Source organism: Molossus molossus, unplaced genomic scaffold (genome assembly GCF_014108415.1).
Source record: "Molossus molossus isolate mMolMol1 unplaced genomic scaffold, mMolMol1.p scaffold_m16_p_2, whole genome shotgun sequence".
NCBI lineage: Eukaryota > Metazoa > Chordata > Mammalia > Chiroptera > Molossidae > Molossus > Molossus molossus.
The window spans coordinates 87,020,241-87,042,042 of record NW_023425355.1 but is presented as its reverse complement, the minus strand read 5'-3'; the positions used below and the strand labels follow the sequence as shown (position 1 = coordinate 87,042,042).

Below are 21,802 nucleotides of genomic sequence, written 5' to 3'. Positions count from 1 at the left end.
AGCAGAATAATTTTGTTGCCCAAATTCTAAAGGAAAGAGTCTCAGGAGTCTGGGAGCAACATAGGAGCAACTCCTAGCACTTAATACAGAAACTGACACATCCTAAGAGTGCAGAAGACATTTGTTAAATAACTAAAAAGCAATCATGGAAAGCTGCCTAGTTTAATGCATAGCTCATGGTGCCCCCATTCTTGAGTGAACCTTAGTTTCCTAATCTATTCAAGAAGAGCAATGATGTTCCATGTCTCAAGCAATCCTTGTGAAAATCAAATGTATATCAAAGTGATTTGTAAACAGGGAAACACAAATATTATATGGAAGAGCTCTGTAAATTGGTTTTCTAAGAATCCCAGAGAACAGAAATAAATACCCCCCCAATACATAGAATTATACAAATCCTTTCCCCACTGTGAGTTCCCCTAAAGCAAAATTCTAGTGTACATAGCTTTATCTCTGCATACTTTACCAGATACAAATCTCAGTGTGATGTATATGTGAGTTAATCCTGATAGAGGTGAGAAATAGCAAGGAGAAGACAGTGGATAGTTAAGCAGGACTAGAGACTGGTGTGGTGAAATGAACCTGGAAAGGAAACTCTGCAACGTGACAGTGAAAACTGCAGGAAACATACAAAATGCAAAACAAACATTTAAAGGTAGATATTTAAAAGTCACAAAACCTCACATCTTAATTACACCATGCATAAAATATTTAAATAATAATTAAAAAACACTGTCTGTCCTCTTTCAAATAAAAAGCAAAAGGAGAAAAGAATCTTTGTGAAATTAGGCAAATAAGCAGAACAGACAAACACTATTACCTGTAAATAAATTAAAATAAGGTTTGAATGGGTTATATTTCTTCCTTTAGCTCAGACATAGTTATTTAATTACACACATACCAATATTAAAACACTTGTGTGTGGCATTTACAATTCAAGCATACAATAATTATGGCTTGGTTGTCTACAAACCAAGTGATAGATTTGCATACATAAAATAAGGGAAAAAACAAAGGACATTGGTTTGATGAAGAACAGCACAATAGTTAAGATGTGCTTTGTGATGGGTGTCTGGGAGCCTAGGAGAGATCCAAGAGAAGTTAACCACATGACTCTAATGTAGGAAAATTCTTGAATGGGGAATCAGACATAAAAAAATAATAGTCTTTTTCTCTGTACCGTGTGTAGCAAAGCAAAACAAATGTAAGAAACTCTTATTGGCAAATGACTGGAGAGTGAGAAACAGGGAACATTCTAATTAGTACATTGGACAATTTTTATGTCTCTCATTTGTGATGTATATACTCTTGTTGATATTTTTTTTTAACTTTATTATCTGTCTTAACTGCTTTATTATTGTGGAAGTTGAAACCCTTGTTAAGAGTTTTTAATTGCTGCTGTGGTCCCTCAAGACCATTTTGGAATAAGCCCATCAACTGCCAACCTAAAACACAAATACCACCATAACAAGTTGTTGATCAAGTAAAGTCTAATTTAAGGTGGATAAAACAATGCTGAGGCATTATTACAATCAGATGTAATTTGTGATATATATATTTTATTTTTTAATTAATTAATTTATTTTTGTTACAGATGTTTCTCCTTTTTTCCCCAATGATTTTCCCTTCCTCTCCCTCCCCATCCTGTCCCCACCTTTCTTGTCCATGTCCATTGTTCATACATACATGCATATAAGTTTTATAGTTTATCTCTCCCCCCAACTCCTCTTCTGGGCATTGTCAGTCTGTACCCCACTTCCACATCTCTGGGACTACCCCGTTCCTCAGACTATTATGTTCATTGTATTACACAAATAAGTGAGGTCATGTGATATTTGTTTTTCTCTGTTTGGCTTGTTTCGATTAGGATAATACTCTCCAGGTCCCTTCATGTCATCTCAAAGGATAAGAGACCTTTCTTTCTTACAACTGCATAGTACTTCATTGTGTATATGTACCACCACTTTTTTATCCATTCATCTACTGATGGACATTTGGGCTATTTCCAGATCTTAGCTATTGTAAATAGTGCTGCTACAAACATGGGGGTATATATATTCTTTCTGACTCGTGTTTTGGGCTTCTTAGGGTATATTCCTAGAAGTGGGATCACTGGGTCAAATGGAAGTTCAATTTTTAATTTTTTGAGGGAACACCATATTGTTTTCCATAGTAGCTGCACCAGTCTGCATTCCCACCAGCAGTGTACTAGAGTCCCCTTTTCTCCACACCCCGCCAACACTTCTTGTTTGATGATTTGTTGATGGTGGCCATTCTGACAGGTGTGAGGTGGTACCTCATTGTTGTTTTAATTTGCATCTCTCTAATGATTAGTGATGTTGAGCATTTCTTCATATGTCTCTTAGCCATTTGTATGTCCTGTTTGGAGAAGTGTCTAGTTCCTCTGTCCATTTTTTAATTGGGTTCTGTGTCTTCTTATTGTTGATTTTTATGAGCACTCTCTATACATTGGAAATTAACCCCTTATCTGATACATCATTGGCAATTATGCTCTCCCATACAGTGGGTTGCCTTTCCATTTTGATGATTGTATCTTTTGCTATGCAGAAGCTTTTGAGTTTGATGTAGTCCCATGTGTTCATTTTCTCCTTTGTTTCTGTTGCCTTAGATGAAGTATCAGTAAAAATTCTGCTGTGTATAATGTCTGAAATTTTGTTGCCTACATTTTCTTCTAGGAGTTTTATAGATTCATGAGTCACATTTAAGTCTTTTATCCATTTTGAGTTTATTCTTGTGTGTGGTATAAGTTGATGGTCTAGTTTCATTTTTTTTGCATGTAGCTGTCCAATTTTCCCAACACCATTTATTAAAGAGGCTGTCTTTACTTCACTGTATGCTTTTAACACCTTTGTCATAATTTGTGATATATTAATAGATGGAATTGGTGGACACAGTAAGGTGAGAATTTTGAAGCAAAACTTGCAGAGTAACGGTCACATAAAAGGCCTGATAAATGACCTATCACTTTGATAAGGAAGTAATTACTCTGATGAAGATTAGTTGTGTGTTCTTTTGTTTAAATAAATGTCTAAGCAAGATTGAACCAAAATTTGACTTAATCCTTTGGGGGGGTCAACCTGTTTCTCTGTCAAAACATAGTGAAATAGGCAATCTTGTGAGGAGCTATCATTTGCCTCCTTATCTTGCAAGAGGCACTCATTAGCCAGATCCTCATCAACCTAATCTACCTCTTCTATGAAGTCCCTGGAACAATAAACATGTTAGATACAATTTTTATCTTCCTGGATAAGAATTTCAAGGAATACTAAAATCATGTTTTTTGTTTTTTTTTCCTCATCCGAGGATATTTTTCCATTTTTTGTACAGATAGAGTAGGAGGGAGAGAGAGGAAGGGAGAGAGAGAGAGAAACATCGATGTGAAGGGACACATCGAGTGTTTGCCACCCGCACGACCAACCAGGGCCGGGGACAAACTGCAACCAAGGTACGTGCCCTTAGCGGGAACCGAACCAGGGTCTCTCCGGACCGCAGGCTGATGCTCTAACCGCTGAGCCAAACTGGCCAGGGCTAAAATCATGGTCTTAATCCACTTAGTCTATGTGTCTGTAGATGGTTTCAGTTCTCAAGTGGCAGAACTGAGGCTGAGGGTATGCTGGTTTCAGTTTAGAGGAAGTAGCCACACTCCTCTCTGTCTCTCTTATTGACTGCAGCTATCAAATTTAGAAAAAATACATGAAGCAGTTCTTTGAGGACTTTGTAAAGTAAATAGTAGATTAAAGAGAAAGACCATGTTTTTTAAGTACTACCAAATTGGTGGTAAGTTTTCCATTTTTTCCTCCTGTATCTCCAGTTTTGGGCCCAGGGTAGCTTGGAACCCAGAGAGAACTCAGGAGAAAACTTCTAGTTCTTTCTTGAGAAGCAGGACAATGAATAATCAACACTCAGAGAGAGTAGGGAAAATCCCCCATTTACTTGTTCTCTTTCACTTTTTTTTTTTTTTTTTTTTTATCTCAGCACCCTGATAATCTCATGGTGGTAGTAGTGGCAATAACAACAAGGGAAGCAGGGCTCCTATGTGGCTACAACTCTAAGAAAAAGGAATCTTCTTTTCTTATCAGAGGGGCTGGCATCATAGTAGTCTTACAAATGGAGGAGAAAGAATATGATGCAGGTAAAATTTGAAGAAACAATGACTGAAAAATTCACAAAGTATCAAAAGACATAAACATATGGATCTGAGAAGTTCATTGAAATCCAAACAGGTTAACTCCAAAGAAACAGGTACATCATAATAAATCCACTAAAACTAAAGATAAAGAAAAACCCTCAATGCAGCCAGAGAAATAGTAACACATTACTTATAAACAATAACTTGATTGAGTGTAGGTATTTCACTATAGTGAAACAGCTCCATCATGGCACTCTAGCCAGATAGACTACCTAGATGCATCCAGATAGACTACCTAGGCAAGACTAAACCAAAATTTGACCTATTCTTGGGGGAGGGATTATTCCTGTTATTCTCTCAAAACATGGTGAAATAGGCAATCTTGTGAGAACTATCACTTGCTTCCTTATCTTGAGCCAGGTCCTCATCTACCTACCAGGACTGTTCACCTTGCCTCCTCCCCTTGAGATACAACTAGAGGCAATATAAATGTTTCACTATGGTATAGAATTGACCCTTCCATTAATAATTCCTACTCTTGTTGTCAGTCATTCAGCCCATTAGGTTTGGTGTCATTCTGTAGGACTAAGAATGCAGAGAGCTGACATTAAGCTGATCTTGCTTATGCTCTCTAAGTAATCAACTGTCTAATTCCATATGGGTCTGATAAATTCTTACTAGCCAAGGCTATGGAAGTGTGATAAGCCAAGCTAACAGCTGTCATTATGCTGTTGCTTAGGAACATTTGAATTCATCAGAAATCATTTAGGCCAAAAAAAAAAAAGTAAAAATCTTTTTTTGTTTTATTATTATTATTATTATTATTTTTTATGAATTTTTATTTATTTATTTATTTTTTTGTTACAGATATTTTACCTTTTTACTCCATTGGCACCCCCCACCCCACCCACCCTCCACCCTGTCCCCGGCTTAGTTGTCCATGTCCATTGGTCATGCATACATGCATATAAGTTCTATGGTTTATCTCTTCCCACCCCCCCCACCCCCCATCCCCTCTTCTGAGGGATGTCAGTCTGTGCCCTACTTCTATGTGTCTGGGTCTACTGTATTCCTCAGACTGTTATGTTCATTATATTCCGTATATAAGTGAGATCATGTGGTATTTGTCTTTTTCTGCTTGGCTTCTTTCACTTAGGATAATACTTTCCAGGTCCCTCCATGTCGTCTCAAAGGATAAGAGATCTTTCTTTCTTACCGCTGCATAGTACTCCATTGTGTATATGTACCACAGCTTTTTTATCCATTCGTCTACTGGTGGACACTTGGGCTGTTTCCAGATCTTAGCTATTGTAAATAGTGCTGCTACGAACATGGGGGTACATATATTCTTCCTGATTGGTGTTTCAGGCTTCTTAGGGTATATTCCCAGCAGTGGGATCACTGAGTCAAATGGAAGTTCAATTTTTAATTTTTTGAGGTAGCACCATATTGTTTTCCATAGCGGCTGCACCAGTCTGCATTCCCACCAGCAGTGTATCAGAGTCCCCTTTTCTCTACACCCTCGCCAACACTTGTTGTTTGATAATTTGTTGATGGCGGCCATTCTGACAGGTGTGAGGTGATACCTCCTTGTTGTTTTAATTTGCATCTCTCTGATGATTAGTGATGTTGAGCATTTCTTCATATGTCTCTTGGCCATTTGTATGTCCTGTTTGGAGAGTTGTCTATTCAGCTCCTCTGCCCATTTTTTAATTGGGTTCTTTGTCTTCCTTTTGTGGAGTTGTATGAGCACTCTGTATATATTGGAAATTAACCCCTTATCTGATACATCATTGGCAATGATGTTCTCCCATATAGTGGGTTGTCTTTCCATTTTGATGATTGTTTCTTTTGCTGTGCAGAAGCTTTTTAGTTTGATGTAGTCCCATGTGTTCATTTTCTCCTTTATTTCTGATGCCTTAGGTGATGTATCAGTGAAAATTCTGCTCCGTATGATGTCCGAAATTTTGTTGTCTACATTTTCTTCTAGAATTTTTATGGATTCACGGGTCACATTTAAGTCTTTTATCCATTTTGAGTTTATTCTTGTGTATGGTGTAAGTTGATGGTCTAGTTTCATTTTTTTGCATGTAGCTGTCCAATTTTCCCAACACCATTTATTAAAGAGGCTGTCTTTACTCCACTGTATGCCCTTGCCACCTTTGTCAAATATTAATTGAGCGTATTGCCTTGGGTCCATTTCTGGGTTTTCAGTTTTGTTCCACTGGTCTATATGACTGTTCTTGTGCCAGTACCAGGCTGTTTTGGTTACAGTCGCTTTGTAGTATAACCTGATATCTGGTATTGTGATCCCTCCAACTTTGTTCTTCTTTTTCAAGATTGCTGTGGCTATTCGGGGTCTTTTTTGGTTCCATATGAACTTTTGAAGTATTTATTCTAGTTCTATAAAATATGTCGTTGATATTTTGATGGGGATTGCATTGAATCTATAGATTGCTTTGGGTAGTATGGACATTTTAATGATGTTAATTCTTCCAATCCATGAACAGGGTATGTGCTTCCACTTTTTTATATCTTCCTCTATTTTTTTTCAATGACCTGTAGTTTTCTGCAAATAGCTCCTTTACTTCTTTGGTTAAGTTTATTCCTAGGTATCATAATTTTTTTGGAGCGATGGTAAATGGGGTTGTTTTTTCAGTGTCTCTTTCTGTGAGTTCATCATTGATGTACAAGAATGCCGTCGATTTCTTGACGTTAATTTTGTATCCTGCTACTTTGCCAAATTCATTTATTAAGTCTAATAGAGTTTTGATGGAGTCTTTAGGGTTTTCTATGTACAATATCATGTCATCTTCAAATAATGACTGTTTCACTTCCTCCTTTCCAATTTGGATCCCTTTTATTTTTTCTTCATGTCTGATTGCTGTGGCTAAGACTTCCAGTACAATGTTACATAAGAGTGGTGAACGTGGACATCCCTGTCTTGTTCCTGTTCTTAATGGAAATGTTTTTAGTTTCTGCCCATTGAGTATGATGTTGGCTGTAGGTCTTTCATATATGGCCTTTATTATGTCTAGATATGATCCCTCTATTTCCACACTGCTGAGCGTTTTTATCAGAACTGGATGCTGGATTTTGTCGAATGCTTTTTCAGCATCTATTGATATGATCATGTGGTTTTTATTCTTCATTTTGTTTATGTGATGTATCACGTTTATTGATTTGCGAATATTGTACCAGCCTTGCATCCCTGGGATGAATCCCACTTGGTCATGGTGAATAATTTTTTTGATGTATTTCTGGATCCGATTTGCTAGTATTTTGTTCAGGATTTTGGCGTCTATGTTCATCAGGGATATTGGCCTGTAGTTTTCTTTCTTCGTAGTGTCTTTTTCTGGTTTTGGAATTAGAATTATGCTGGCCTCATAGAACGTGTTTGGAAGTCTTCCTTCTTCTTGAATTTTTTGAAATAGTTTGAGGAGAATGGGTGTTAGTTCTTTTTTGAATGTTCGGTAAAACTCCCCCGTGAAACCATCTGGGCCTGGGCTTTTGTTTGCTGGGAGAGTCTTGATTACCTCTTCAATTTCCTTAGTTGTTATTGGTCTGTTCAAGTTTCCTATCTCTTCCGGGAATAGTTTTGGGAGACTGTGTGTTTCTAGAAATTTGTCCATTTCGCTTAGATTGTCGAATTTGTTGCCATATAGTTGTTCATAGTAGTTGTTAAGGATGTTTTGTATTTCCGTGGTGTTGGTTGTTACTTCTCCTCTTTCATTTCTGATTTTGTGTATTTGGGTTCTCTCTCTTTGTTTCTTGGTGAGTCTAGCTAAGGGTCCATCAATCTTGTTTATCTTTTCGAAAAACCACCTCTTTGTTTCATTGATCCTTTGAATTGTTTTTTTGGTCTCTATGTCATTTATTTCTGCTCTGATCTTTACTATTTCCTTCCTTCTACTTGCTCTGGGGTTTTCTTTTTGTTTGCTTTCTAATTCTTTAAGTTGTGAGGTTAGACAGTCAATTAGAAATTTTTCTTGTTTTTTGAGGTAGGCCTGTAGTGCTATGAACTTCCCTCTCAGAACTGCTTTCGCTGCATCCCATAGATTTTGTGTTGTTGTGTGTTCATTTTCCTTGGTTTCCAGGAAGTTTTTGATTTCTTCCTTGATCTCCTTGGTGACCCATTCATTGTTTAATAACATGCTATTTAGCCTCCATGTGTTGAAATGTCTTCGCATGTTCTTGTTGCAATTGATTTCTAGTTTCATGGCATTGTGACCTGAGAAGATGCTTGATATGATTTCAATCTTCTTGAACTTGTAGAGACTTAGTTTGTGTCCTAACATGTGGTCTATCTATGGTAGTGTCCCATGTGCACTTGAGAAGACTGTGAATTCTGCAGTTTTGGGGTGAAATTCTCTGTAGATATCGATTAAATCCATTTGTTCTAGTGCTTCATTTAGAGTCTTTTTTCTTGCTAATTTTTAGTCTAGATGATCTATCCAGTGATGTTAATGGGGTGTTGAAGTCCCCTGCTATGAATGTATTGCTATGGATTTCTCCTTTGAACTCATCCAGAAAATTTTTAATATATTTTGGTGCTCCTATATTGGGTGCATATATGTTTACCAAAGTTATATCTTCCTGTTGGATAGATCCTTTCAATATTACGTAGTGGCCTTCTTTGTCTCTAATTATGGCCTTCATTCTGAAATCTATTTAATCAGATATGAGGTTTTCTACCCCAGCTTTTTTTTCCTTCCGTTTGCTTGGAAGATTTTTTTCCATCCCTTCACTTTCAACCTATGTGAGTCTTTTGTTTTGAGGTGGGTCACTTGGAAACAACATATAGATGAGTCATGCTTTCTTATCCAATCAGCTACTTTGTGTCACATTATCCGAGCATTCAATGCATTTACATTTAAGGTGATTATTGATATGTATTTATTATTGCCATTTTTGTTTAGTGTGGTTCTATTTTTCTTCCTATTTCTTCTGCTAATTACAGTAGTCCTTTCAACATTTCTTGTAGTGTTGGTTTGGTGCAAATATATTTTCTTAGCCTTTTTTCGTCTGTGAAGCTCTTTATTTGACCTTCTATTTTGAATGATAGCCTTGCTGGGTAGAGTAGTCTTGGGTTCAGATTCTTGTTTTTCATGACTTTGATTACTTCATGCCATCTCTTCTGGCCTGTAGTGTTTCTTGTGAGAAGTCAGCTGAGAGACTTATGGGGTTCCCTTTGTAGGTAACCTGTTGCTTATCTCTTGCTGCTTTTAGGATTCTCTCTTTGTCTTTAATTTGTGGCATTTTAATTACTATGTGTCTTGGTGTGGGCCTGTTTGGGTTCTTCTTACTTGGGACTCTCTGTGCTTCTTGAACTTGAATGCCTTCTTCCTTCACCAAATTAGGGAAGTTTTCTCTCACTATTTTTTGAATATATTCTCTATCCCTTGCTCATTTTCTTCTTCTTCGGGGACTCCTATGATGCGAATATTATTACGTTTCCAGTTGTCCCATAGTTCTCTTAAGCTGTCTTCCTGTTTTTTAAGTTTTTTCCTTTTGTTTTTCTGATTGGTTGATTTTTTCTACCCTGTCTTCTAATTCACTGATCCGGTCCTCAGCTTCCCCTACTCTGCTTTTTAAACCTTCCAATGTGTTTTTCATTTCGGATATGTCATTTTTTATCTCTTCTTGTTGGTTTTTAATTTCCAATTGGCTTATTTTCAGTGTCTCTATGTCCTTCCTCATGCTGTTCAGCTTCCTTAAGATCATGGCTCTGAATTCTAGCTCTGTTAACATGCCTAATTGCTCCACATTGATCTCATCTTCGGTGGAGGTGTCTTGCTCTTTCATTTGGCTTCTGTTTCTGTGTTTCACCATTTTAGCTATCACTGTGGGCTTTGGAGCCTGTCAAGTTCTCCCTGTGGGTATTGGTGTTCTGCTGTTTGTGGCTCCCTCTCCTGTGTTTAGATGAGCGAGGGAGGACCCGCGTTGAACACCACTGTCAAGTCTTACTTTCCTGGTTAAAGTTGCCAGCCCAGTAAACGTACTGTTATCCTCTAGCTTTTTGCCTGGAGGCTAGCAGTCTAGGTTAATTATTATTATTATTATTATTATTTTTGGTAGAGATTTTACTCCTTAGAGTATTTGCTTTGTAAACAAAACGAACAGTACATGGTCAATATTCACAGGATAGCTCTGTTTCTCCCTGTACTTGATCATAAACAGCCCTGGGGACAGCTTGCACAAGCCCTCTTGTAGTCCAATTACCACATTGTCCTTAGCTTTAGCCTCTACAACCCCATATGTTTTCTGAGTACAGCTCTAGATTCTATCAAATTTCTAACATTATTCAAAGTGACAATGACTGAATTTATTTGGTACCAGCAATCTTAAGCCCAAAATGCTTCAAAGATTAAACAATCACACATTTAAAATACATAGAAAATAATATAATTATAATGTATACAAAGTAGATTATTATAAAACAAGTATACTACAAGAAATACATCTTATATTCAAGCACAAAAATTTGGAAATATATGTTTAAGAAAAAACATTTATTTTTATTTTTTATTTTCTTTTTTCTTAATTTATTTATTTTTGTTACAGATGTTTTTCCTTTTTCCCCCACTGATTCCCCCCTCCCCTCCCTTTCCGCCCTCTCCCCAGCTTTGTTGTCCCTGTCCATTGTTCATGCATACATGCATATAAGTTCTGTGGTTTATCACTCCCCCCACACCCTCTTCTGAGGATAGTCAGTCTGTACCCCACTTCTACATCTCTGGGACTACCCCATTCCTCAGACTGTTATGTTCATTATATTCCACAAATAAGTGAGATCATAGGATACATGTCTTTCTCTGTTTGGCTAAAAACATGTATTTTTAAATGCTGAGTGGGAACGTATAGACTGAGTTCTGCTAGCAGAAATTTTCCCTCCATTCTCAAGCTTCTAAAAACAGTTGCTGAAGATTAGACATCTGTCTCTCTTTCCAAACTCTATTTAATTTCAGCTGTATATATCCCATACGATCTTTCTTCCTTCTTGTTGAATTTGGCATTTGTTTCATTAATGTATCAATGTCTGCCTTGTCATTATAAGGTCATCTCTGGCTATATTTGTCTCATTTTTCAATTTGTTTTTCCAGATCTGTAACCACCCTATCAATTTCCTGTGTGGAAGGTGCATGCATTCCAATTTCATGAAGAAGACTATTGGATGTTGGGGAAAACTCTTCTCCATGCTTTTCTCTCAGTTTCTCATACATTTCCACATCAGGTTTGATCTGATTCATCAACTGATGATACTGGTGTTACTGGGCAGCAACATAATCTGAAAATCAAAAGTCAGAGTTAATCCTCTTCTTGTTCCTCTCCAATCTTTTTGCATCTTATGCACTGATCTCCAGTAACTTCAATTTCTCATAGTCTTGCTCTCTTGCTGCACATTTCTTTTTCTTTTATTCTTCCTGTAGTTCCCACTGCATATGAGCTTTTTTGGCTTCCCAATTTGCAGGTAATTTGTCTTTTATCTTCTTCCACAAATTCCTGGTGGCTTAATTTACGAGCTTCATTCCGCTTCAGATGCAGCTCCTGGAACTTGCACAGTCTCTGCTCGAGCTTCTGGGTGGACAGCTTCTCTGCTGCCGTGAGAGACTCTACCTCCTCTGTGCTGTCCATCAGCACCTTCTCAGTTAGCGCCCTGGCAGCCATCACAAACTTCCTCTCCCCACTGTAAAACATTTTTAAAGTACTAAAATAAAATTACTGTAAACCAAGAATTCTGAGTGGAAATATCATTCAGGGAGGAAGCCAAAATAAAGACATTATTATATGAAGGAAAACTGAGATAACTCATTGCCAATATAATTTCTCCAAAGATTTCCTATAGGAAGTTCTTCACTTAGTGGGGGCTATCATGCCTGAAGGAAACTTGGAACATCAGGAATGAAAGAAGAGCAACATAAATGGTTAATATCTGAGTATTTATAATAGACTGTCTTCTAATCTTGAGTTCTTAAAATATATTTGAACATTGAAATCAAAAGTGATAATATTGATTGAGCTTTAGTGCACAGAGATGTAATACATAACAATTACAACATAAAATAGGGAGGGTAAAGAGACTAATATGGTAGTAAGATTAATATATTCCTTTGAAGTGGTGATATATTGATTCTAAGTAGACTGTAAAAAGTTAAAAATGTACACTGTAATTACTAAAGCAACAAATAATAAAAAGAGTCAAAGATATATAATGAAATATAATAGATAAATTAACATGCATGACTAGTGTTCAAATAACCCTAAAGGAGAGAAAAAAAAAATAGCAGGATACAAAATCATCATCCAGAAATCGATGGGATACTTATACACCAATAATAAATACTCAGAAAGGGAAACTAAAAAAAATAATCCAATTTACCATTGCAACAACAACAAAAAAAATAAAAGACTTAGAAATAAATTTAACCAAGGAAGTAAAGACCTGTTCTCAGGAAACTACAGGACATTGAAAAAAATGTATAAAAAACGAATACATAAAAAAGTGGAAACATATACCCTGTTCATAGATTGAAAGAATCAACATCATTAAAGTACCCATACTATCCAAAACAATGTATAGATTCAATGCAACACCTATTAAAGTACCAACGATATACTTCACAGATCTAGAAAAATACTCCAAAAGTTTATATGGAACCAAAAGGACCCCCAAAAGCCACAACAATCTTGAAAAAGAAGAACAAAGTTGGAGGGATCACAATACCAGATATCTAGTTATACAACAAAGCCATCAAAATCAAAACAGCCTGGTACTAGCACAAGAACAATCATATAGAGCAATGGAAAAGAACAGAGAACCCAAGACATTATGTACAATTAATATTTGACAACGGAGGCAAGAATAATCAACAAATAGAAACAGTCTCTTCAATAAATGGTTTTGGAAGAATTGGACAAGTACATGCAAAAAAAAAAAGAAACTAAATCACTGACTTACACCATACACAAGAACAAACTCAAAATGGATAAAAGTCTAAAATGTAACTCATGAAAGCATTAAAAAACCCTAGAGGAAAATATATGAAGCAAAGTCTCAGACTTAAAAGATAGCAGAATTTTCACCAATAAATCACCTAGGGCAAGAGAACAAAGGAAAACATTAATAAATGGGACTACATCAAACTAAAATGTTTCTGCATGACAGAGAAACCAGCATCAAAATGAAAAGGAAACACATCCTCTGGAAAAACATATTTTACAATTATATGTCAGATAAGGATTTAATATCCAAAATATATAGAGTACTCATACAGCTCAACAAAAGGAAGACAAACAATCCAATTTAAAAAATGGGCAGAGGAACTGAATAGATACTGTTCCAAACAGGACATACAAATGGCCAAGAGACATATGAAAAAATGCTCAACATCACTAATCATCAGAGAGATGCAAATTAAAATGACTATGATGTATCACCTCACATCTGTCAGAATGGCCACCATCAACAAATCATCAAACAACAAGTGCTGGTGAGGGTGTGGAGAAAAGGGGACTCTTGTACACTGCTAGTAGAAATGCAGACTGGTGCAGCCAGTATGGTGTTACTTCAAAAAATTAAAAATGGAACTACCTTTTGACCTAGTGATCCCACTTTTCAGAATATATCCTAAGAATCTTGAAACACCATTGAGAAAGAATATGTGCACTCCTATGTTCATAGCAGCACTATTTACAATAGTTAAGATCTGGAAACAGCCCAAGTGCCCATCAGTAGATGATTTGATAAAAAGGTTTTGTTCATTGTTCATTTACACAATGGAATATTATGCAGCTGTAAGAAAGTAAGATCTTTTACCCTTTGAGATGACATTTAGGGACCTGGAGAGTATTATGTTAAGTGAAATAAGCCAGTCAAAGGAAGACAAGTACTACATGAATCTCACTTATTTGTGGAATATAATGAACAAAATAAGATAATGAATAAAATAGACCTAGAGACATAGAAAGGAGTAGGGTTCAGACTGACCACAGAGGAGGGGGTAAGAGGGAGAGATAAACCAAAACACTTGTATGCAAAACCAATGGTCTTAGACAACAATGCTGTGAGCAGGGTGTCGAGAACAGGAGGGGGGTTTCTAAGGGGGACAAAGGAGAAACATCAGTAATAAAAAATAAATGAATTAATAAAAAATGTTTCTTTGGCAAATGCACTGGCCTCTCTTTGGTATGCTAAGTAGTCCTAAACTTTGCTAACACCTTGTAGTAAAGTCACAAGATTGGAATAACTCTGTGAGGGTAAAACCACAAGCCCTCCCCAATTTACTGATGCATTTTGTTCTAAAAGTTTGTTTGTAAGTCAATTTTTTGGAACTTGCAAAGCATTTTTCCTATGGAAACAATGTTTCAAATGATTGGAGGGTTCTCAGGCTAGTTTACAAAAGCCTATTTTAACAGAATATGTATGGACTATAGGAACCATAGCATTAGGCAGCCATCTGCCATTAAGATTATTGTTTCTATGGGAAAATGTGCTCCAGGGGCTAATTGTGGATGCCAAGAGCAATTCCCCAGCCCTTTGTACACTCTGGAAGCCGGACCTTAGACTTCCCAGTCCCTCTTCCCTTCAGGCTTATGAGGTAGAAAGGTGGAAATCAAAGTCCTGTGGACATCAAAGAGGAGTTTAGGAGGTCCAGAGGATTGGCAGTAGAGTTATGTTAGGGATATAGTGGCCAGATGAGCAAACACATAAATTGGATGCTTAGTTAATGCTGCCTTTCAGATAGACAATGACTACTTTTTTTTTATATATATGTCTCATGCAATAGTTGGGGCATACACTCAAAAAGGTATTTGTTTATCTGAAATTTCAATTTAACCTGAGTCCTATACTTTATCCCATAACCCTGGGTAGGAATCACTAGCTTGGTTGGTTGTCATGGCTGTAAAAATTCTGGAGCAGAAAGCAGGAATTTAAGAATAAATTATGAAATCCTCATAGGTCGGGTAATGCTTCTCCAGGGAATGCCACTTCAAGGAAGCATCAGAATTCTGCTGCTCATAAGGGAACATTTCAGATAACTCAAGAATGCTTTTGATTTGAGCTCTTTCAGTTGAAAATCTAAGGCAAGGTACATGTTTCATTCCTTTCTTAAAAGAGTGAATATAAGTTCACCTTAATGATTAAAGGGTGACATTATGAGCTTGGAAAAAATGTTCAACCCTTCTGTGTCTCAATTTCCTGATCTGTAAAAGGTGATAATATTATTACCTCCCTTGTTTAGTTGTTAAATCGGTTATGCGTAAAGAGTTTAGCATGGTGTTAGCTCATAGTGTTTAATATATATTTAATGTTATTGTTGTTGCTAATTGTTTTTGTATGTGTTTTTTTTAATTAATTAATTGTTGTTACAGATGTTTCTCCATTTTCCCCCACTGATTCACCCCTCCCCTCCCTCCCTGCTCTTTCCCCAGTTTGTTGTCCATGTCCACTGTTCATGCATACATGCATATAAGTTCTGTGGTTTATCTCTCCTCCACCACCCCCCTCTTTAGGATATTGTCAGTCTGTACCCCACTTCCGCATCTCTGGGACTACCCATTCCTCAGACTGTTATGTTCATTATATTCTACAAATAAGTGAGATAATATGAAACTTGTCTTTCTCTGTTTGGCTTGTTTCAATTAGGATGATACTTTCAAGGTCCCTCCATGTAGTCTCAAAGGATAACAGATCTTTCTTTCTTACAGCTGCATAGTACTCCATTGTGTATATGTACCACAGCTTTTTTATCCATTTGTCTACTGATGGACACTTGGGCTGTTTCCAGATCTTAGCGATTCTAAGTAGTGCTGCTAAGAATATGGGGGTACATATATTATTTCTGATTGCTGTTTTAGGCTTCTTAGGGTATATTCCTAGAAGTGGGATCACTAGGTCAAATGGAAGTTCAATTTTAAATTTTTTGACGTAACACCATATTGCTTTCCATAGTGGCTGCACCAGACTGCATTCCCACCAGCAGTGCACTAGAGTCCCCTTTTCTCCGCACCTTTGCCAACACTTGTTGTTTGATGATTTGTTGATGGCAGCCATTCTGACAGGTGTGAGGTGATACCTCATTGTTGTTTTAATTTGCATCTCTCTAATGATTACTGATGATGAGCATTTCTTCATATGTTTCTTAGCCATTTGAATGTCCTGTTTGGAGAGGTGTCTATTTAGTTCCTCTGCCTATTTTTTAATTGGATTCTTTGTCTTCCTTTTGTGGAATTGTATGAGCACTCTATATGTATTGGAAATTAACCCCTTATCTGATATATCATTGGCAATTATGCTCTCCCATACAGTGGGTAGCCTTTCCGTTTTGATGTAGTCCCATGTGTTCATTTTCTCCTTTGTTTCTATTGCCTTAGGTGATGTGTCAGTAAAAATTCTGCTGCGTATGATGTCTGAAATTTTGTTGCCTACAGTCTCTTCTAGGATTTTTATGGATTCATGAGTCACATTTAAGTCTTTTATCCATTTTGAGTTTACTCTCGTGTAGGGTGTAAGTTGATGGTCTAGATTCATTTTTCTGCAAGTAGCTGTCCAATGTTCCCAGCACCATTTATTAATGAGGCTGTCCTTACTCCACTGTATGCTCTTGCCACCTTTGTCAATTATTAATTGAGCATATTGCCTTGGGTCCATTTCTGGGTTCTCTGTTCTGTTCCACTGGATTATATACCTGTTCTTGTTCCAGTACCAGGCTGTTTTGATTACAATGGCTTTGTAGCATACCCTGAAATCTGGTATTGTGATCCCTCCAACTTTGTTCTTCCTTTTCAAGATTGCTGTGGCTATTCGAGGCCTTTTTTGGTTCCATATGAACTTTTGAAGTAATTGTTCCACTGGTCTATATGCCTGTTCTTGTGCCAGTACCAGGCTGTTTTGATTATGGTGGCTTTGTAGTATAACCTGAAATGTGGTAATGTGATCCCTCCAACTTTGTTCTTCCTTTTCAAGATTGCTGTGGCTATTCAAGTTCTTTTTTGGTTCCATATGAACTTTTGAATTACTTGTTCTAATTCTGTGAAGTATGCCATTGGTATTTTGATGGGGATTGCATTGAATTTATAGATTGCTTTGGGTAATATGGACAATTTAATGATGTTCATTCTCCCAATCCATGAACAGGGTATGAGCTTCCACTTTTTTATATCTTCCTCTATTTCTTTTTTCAATGACCTGTAGTTTTCTGCGAATAGGTCCTTTAATACTTTGGTTAAGTTTATTCCTAGGCATCTTAATTTTTTTGCCGCAATGGTAAATGGGATTGTTTTCTTAGTTTCTCTTTCTGTGAGTTCATCATTGGTGTATAAGAATGCCATCAAATTCTTGATGTTAATTTTGTATCCTGCTACTTTGCCAAATTCATTTATTAAGTCTAGTAATCTGTTAATGGAGCCTTGGTGTTTTTAATGTATAGTATCAAGTCATCTGCAAATAATGACAATTTCACTTCCTCCTTTCCAATTTGGATCCCTTTTATTTTTTCTTCCTGTCTGATTGCTGTGGCTAAGACTTGCAGTACTATGTTAAATAGGAGTGGCAAAAGTGGGCATCCTTGCCTTGTTCCTGTTCTTAAGGTAAATGCTTTTAGTTTTTGCTCATTGAGTATGATGTTGGCTGTAGGTCTTTCATATATGGCCTTTATTATTTCGAGATATGATCCCTCAATTCCCACACTGTTGGATTGGATGCTGGATTTTGTCGAAGGCTTTTTCAGCAGCTATTGATATTATTATGGGGTTTTCATTTTTCATTTTATTTATGTGGTTTATCACGCTATTAATTTGCGAATATTGTACTAGCCTTTCATCCCTGGAATGAATCCCACTTGGTCATGGTGAATAATTTTTTTGATGTATTTCTGGATCTTATTTGCTAATATTTTGTTCAGGATTTTGGAGTCTATGTTCATCAGGGATATTGGCCTGTAGTTTTCTCTCTTCGTAGTGTCTTTTTCTGGTTTTGGAATTAGAATTATGCTGGCCTCATAGAACGTATTTGGAAGTCTTCCTTCTTCTTGAATTTTTTGAAATAGTTTGAGGAGATTGGGTATTAATTCTTCTTTGAATGTTCAGTAAAACTCCCCCGTGAAGCCATCGTGGCCTGGACTTTTGTTTGCTGGGAGAGTCTTGATTACATCTTTGATTTCTTCTGTTGTTATTGGTCTGTTCAAGTTTTCTATCTCTTCCTGATCCAGTTTTGGGAGACTATGTGATTCTAGAAAATTGTCCATTTCGCTTAGATTGTCGAATTTGTTGCCATATTATTGTTCATAGTAGTTGTTAAGGATCTTTTGTATTTCTGTGGTGTCAGTTGTTATCTCTCCTCTTTCATTTCTGATTTTGTGTATTTGGGTTCTCTCTCTTTGTTTCTTGGTGAGTCTAGCTAAGGGTCCATCAATCTTGTTTAACTGTTCAAAAAACCAGCTCTTTGTTTTATTGATACTTTGAATTTTTTTTTTTTTTTGGTCTCTATGTCATTTATTTCTGCTCTGATCCTTACTATTTCCTTCCTTCTACTTGCTCTGGGGTTTTCTTTTTGTTTGCTCTATAGTTCTTTAAGGTGTGAGGTTACATAGTCTATAAGAGATTTTTCTTTTTTCTTCTGGTAGGCCTGAAGTGCTATGAACTTCCCTCTCAGAACTGCTTTTGCTGCATCCCATAGATTTTGTGTTGTTGTGTCTTCATTTACATTGGTTTCCAGGGATTTTTTGATTTCTTCCTTGATCTCTTTGGTTACCCATTCATTGTTTAATAACATGCTATTTAGCTTCCATGTGTTCAAATGTCTTTGTATGTTCTTCATGGAATTGATTTCTCGTTTCACGCCATTGTGATTTGAGAAGATGCTTGATATGATTTCAATCTTCTTGAACTTATAGAGATTTAGTTTGTGTCCTATCATGTGGTCTATCTTTGAGAATGTCCCATGTGCACTTGAAAAGAATGTGAATTCTGTAGTTTTGGGGTGTAGTTCTCTGTAGATATGTACTTAAATCTATTTGGTCTAGTGCTTCATTTAGAGTCTCTGTTTCCTTGCTAATTTATTGTCTAGAGGATCTGTCCAGTGATGTCAGCGGGGTGTTGAAGTCCCCTGCTATGATTGTATTCCTATCGATTTCTCCTTTGAAGTCCTCCAGAAGTTTTTTAATATATTTTGATGCTCCTATATTGGGTGCATAAAATTTATCAAGGTTATATCTTCCTGTTGGATAGATCCTTTCAATATTACGTAGTGGCCTTCTTTGTCCCTAATATGTCCTTCATTCTGAATTCTATTTTATCCGATATGAGTAATGCTACCCCAACTTTTTTTTCTTTTCCGTTTGCTTGAAAGATTTTTTCCATCCCTTCACTTTCAATCTATGTGAGTCTTTTGTTGTGAGGTGTGTCTCTTGTAAACAACATATGGATGAGTCATGCTCCCTTATCCAATCAGCTACTCTTTGTCTTTTTATGGGAGCATTCAGTTCATTTACATTTAGGGTGATTATTGATATGTACATATTTATTTCCATTTGTGTTTAGTGTGGTTCTATTTTTCTTCCCATTTATTCTGGTAATTACTGCAGTCCTTTTAACATTTCTTGCAGTGCTGATTTGGTGCTAATGTATTCCCTTAGCCTTTTTTTTTTTTTTTTTTTTGTCTGAGAAGCTCTTTATTTGACCTTCTATTTTGAATGATAGCCTTGCTGGGTAGAGTAGGCTTGGATTCAGATCCTTGTTTCTCATGACCTTGATTACTTCATGCCATTCCCTTCTAGCCTGTAGTGTTTCTATTGAGAAGTCAGCTGAGAGTCTTAGGGGGTTTCCTTTGTAGGTAACCTGTTGCTTATCTCTTGCTGCTTTTAGGATTCTCTCTTTGTCTTTAATTTTTGGGAATTTGATTACTATGTGTCTTGGTGTGGGCCTGTTTGGGTTCTTCTTACTTGGGGTTCTCTGTGCTTCTTGAACTTGAATGCCTACTTCCTTCACCAAATTAGGGAAGTTTTCTGTCACTATGTCTTTGAATATATTCTCTAAACCTTGCTTATTTTCTTCTTCTTCAGGGACTCCTATGATCCGAATATTATTCCGTTTCCAGTTGTCCCACAGTTCTCTCAAGCTGTCTTCCTGTTTTTTAATCGTTTTTTCCTTTTGGTTTTCTGCTTGGTTGATTTTATCTAGCCTGTCTTCTAATTCACTGATCTCGTCCTCAGCTAGTCCTACTCTGCTTTTTAGACCTTCCAATGTGTTTTTCATTTCTGATATGTCATTCTTCATTTCTTCCTGCTGGTTTTTATTTTCCAACTGGTTGATTTTCAACATTTCTATGTCTTTACTCATGGTGCTCATGTCCTTACACATGCTGTTGAGCTTCCTCAACATCATGGCTCTAAATTCTAGTTCTGTTAACTTGATTAACTGCACCTCATTTATCTCATCTTCCGTAGAGGCCTCTTGTTCTTTCATTTGGCTTTTGTTTCTGTTTTTCACCATTTTGGCTATCACAGTGGTCTTTGGAGTCTGCCAAATTTTTCCTGTGGGTGTTGGTGTTCTGCTGTTTGTGGCTCCCTCTCCTGGGTTTGGACGAGCCAGGGAGGACCCACTTTAAACACCCCCGCCAATTCTTAGCTTTTCTGGTTAGTGTTGCTAGCCCAGGGAATGGTAGTTATCCTCTAGCTTTTTTTTGCCTGGACTCTGTTAATAGAGGTTATCTGAAGACCTTTGGTTCCTGAGTTGCCTGAAAAACTCCCTCAGATGCTCAGTATAAGAGGATTTCCCGAGGGTGTGGCAGCTGCTGGTTGTTAATGGGCCTGAATTAGAATTTCAATGGCCACCAGATGGGGTTGAATCTCTGAGGGAGGGGCCTCTGCCTCTCCCCAGTGTTCTGGGAAGGAGTAAAATGACCACAGTCCTGCGTGGCTGCACTCAGTGAAAGCTCTTAGCACCCTCCAAAACCCAAGTGTCCCCACACAGTTCCAGTCCAGTCTGCCTTCCCTCTGCCGAAGCCCAAGGTGAGTGGCTGCTGCCAATTTAGCCTCTGTCCGGATTCTGCTTCGTGGAGCCGCCTGGGACTTTTAACCAGAGGGTGCTGCTTCCAGCCAAGGGAGGCTGCGGCTGTTGCTCCAGCCGCGGGCGTTGCACTCAGCAGAAACCCCAGGATTGAGCCGTGGTAGCGGGACACTGCCAAGGTGGCAGGAGCTTCCAGCAGAGTCCCCCAGTCCCCCGAGTCCATGCGGCACCAGCCGAGGGCTTAGCACGCAGAGTTCGCGGGACTCAGCCTTGGTAGCAGTGACCCGCTGAGTCCCCTGGTCCCAGCTAGTTCGTGGGGCACCAGCAGAGGGCTTAGCAGGCAGCAGAGTTTGCAGGACTCATGCGGTGTCGCAAGGGAGGCGGTAGCAGCAACTTCCTGCTGAGCCCCCTGATCCCGCTGAGTCCCCTGGTCCCAGCGAGTCCTTGTGGCATGTGCCGATGGCTTAGCAGGCAACAGAGTTCGCAGGACTCATGCTGGTTCGCAAGGGAGGCAGTAGCAGTAACTTCCGGTCAAGTCCCCTGGTACGGCTGAGTCCCTTGCTCCCAGCAAGTCCGTGCAACACCAGCCGATGGCTTAGCAGGCAACAGAGTCCGCAGGACTCAGGCGGGGTTGCAGCTGAGGCG

General features: G+C 37.8%; 1 protein-coding gene and 1 pseudogene across 1 annotated transcript in view; one reads left to right on the top strand and one right to left on the bottom strand.

Moving 5' to 3' along the window:
* IDS (iduronate 2-sulfatase) overlaps window positions 1-21,802 on the top strand; it is a 290,420-nt gene that overhangs the window by 197,542 nt on the left and 71,076 nt on the right. The gene's annotated exons all lie outside the window — the stretch shown is intronic.
* On the bottom strand, window positions 11,078-11,818 carry LOC118635951 (annotated as a pseudogene).